Genomic DNA, 2,324 nt, shown 5'->3' with positions numbered 1-2,324 from the left:
ATATATATATATATATATATATATATATATATATATATATATATGTCTCCAAGAATGACTTTGTTGAAAATGAAGGAAAGGTTTTTCCACAACAGGTTGAAAGAAAATCAGGTAAGGTTGTCTACCAAAGTGCAAATTGTGAATTTAAGAAAATCAAAACTGTTTAAATAAGAATAAGTGTGTTACAAAAAAGCTTAAGGACCAAAGAATGTCAAAGTGAAAGATGCCCTCCTAAACAGAGAAAGGAGGTCCGCTGATCAGCTAACCGCAGTAAATCATAATGTTATGTTTGTCTAATCTTCTGGAATTACTGTTGTTCTCAATGTTATTTCCCAGAGGGTTTCTAATTTTCTACTATGGTTTTTTAAGGTGGATTTCTCTCAAATGCATAGTTTAATTTTCTGGCAATGAACTAAGAGGTTTTTGACACTGAAATTTGTTTAGCATATTAGACAAAGGATTGAGTTGATTTTTTTTGGTGTTGACTCTTTGCTTATCTAGTGGTTACTTTTCATCTCCTTCTCCATCCTCCTCTCCAGCAGTCTGTCTCAACAACTTCTCCCTTCAACCTTCATATCCCATCTTCAATTATTTGTGTCTATCTATCTATCTATCTATCTATCTATCTATCTATCTATCTATCTATCTATCTATCTATCTATCTATCTATCTATCTATCTATCTATCTATCTATCTATCTATCTATCTATCTATCTATCCTTGTTGTATATAGTGCCTTCAAATTTATCTATCTATCTTGGAAATGTTAGCTGAACTGTAAAGGACAATACATTTCTGAATGACCAAATCTTGTCAAAACTCTTTTAATGTTCTTAAGTTTTATGCTATGCAGCCATTACTGTTGATACCAAAATATATTTTAAGCCTATGTGGCCTTAATAGTTTATGCCAGCGGGGACTGTGCAACTGGATGGTCTTTATAGCATATCTGGGGTGTAAGTGAGAATGTGTAAAGACCTAATTATTCAGCTCAGAATGTGCCAAGGATCTGTGAGTCTTAAAAAACAGTGATCCCAAGAGAAGCAGAAAAGCACTCTCTGCCCTTAATGGTTCATCCCAGGGGCCTTTGAGAGACTTCACTGCATTAATCGTTTATCACATCTGGGACCGTTAGACTGTGAGATGTACTATTTTAAAGAAGGAGAACCTGAAAGTCGGTATGCTATTGAAGACTTACTACTTATCATTATATCAAATCAGCCGTGCTGATGTCAGCTGTAAACACATACAGTGTCATGCAAGCTCAGGTGAGCATGACACCTTGAAATGCTGCTGTCATTACGAACAGCAGCTGCTTTGTACTTTTGACTCCTATCAGATAAATACTGTGTTATTTACAAGGGCTCTTAGAAATTGTGTTATTGAAGGGCAGAACCTGTCAGCACATACGAATGAAAGGTGAAGGCAGGATACAAAGAGTCACGCTATCTAATAGATAGATAGATAGATAGATAGATAGATAGATAGATAGATAGATAGATAGATAGATAGATAGATAGATAGATAGATAGATAGATAGATAGATAGATAGATAGATAGATAGATGTGAAAGGCACTATATGATAGATAGATAGATAGATAGATAGATAGATAGATAGATAGATAGATAGATAGATAGATAGATAGATAGATAGATAGATAGATAGATAGATAGATAGATAGATGTGAAAGGCACTATATGATAGATAGATAGATAGATAGATAGATAGATAGATAGATAGATAGATAGATAGATAGATAGATAGATAGATAGATAGATAGATAGATAGATAGATGTGAAAGGCACTATATGATAGATAGATAGATAGATAGATAGATAGATAGATAGATAGATAGATAGATAGATAGATAGATAGATAGATAGATAGATAGATAGATGTGAAAGGCACTATATGATAGATAGATAGATAGATAGATAGATAGATAGATAGATAGATAGATAGATAGATAGATAGATAGATAGATAGATAGATAGATATGAAAGACACTATATAATAATAGATAGATAGATAGATAGATAGATAGATAGATAGATAGATAGATAGATAGATAGATAGATAGATAGATAGATAGATAGATAGATAGATAGATAGATATGAAAGACACTATATAATAGATAGATAGATAGATAGATAGATAGATAGATAGATAGATAGATAGATAGATAGATAGATAGATAGATAGATAGATAGATGTGAAAGGCACTATATGATAGACAGATAGATAGATAGATAGATAGATAGATAGATAGATAGATAGATAGATAGATAGATAGATAGATAGATAGATAGATAGATAGATAG

Source organism: Erpetoichthys calabaricus, chromosome 12 (genome assembly GCF_900747795.2).
Source record: "Erpetoichthys calabaricus chromosome 12, fErpCal1.3, whole genome shotgun sequence".
NCBI classification, from domain to species: domain Eukaryota; kingdom Metazoa; phylum Chordata; class Cladistia; order Polypteriformes; family Polypteridae; genus Erpetoichthys; species Erpetoichthys calabaricus.
The sequence above is the reverse complement of the archived record's forward strand: the minus strand, read 5'-3'. Positions refer to the sequence as shown.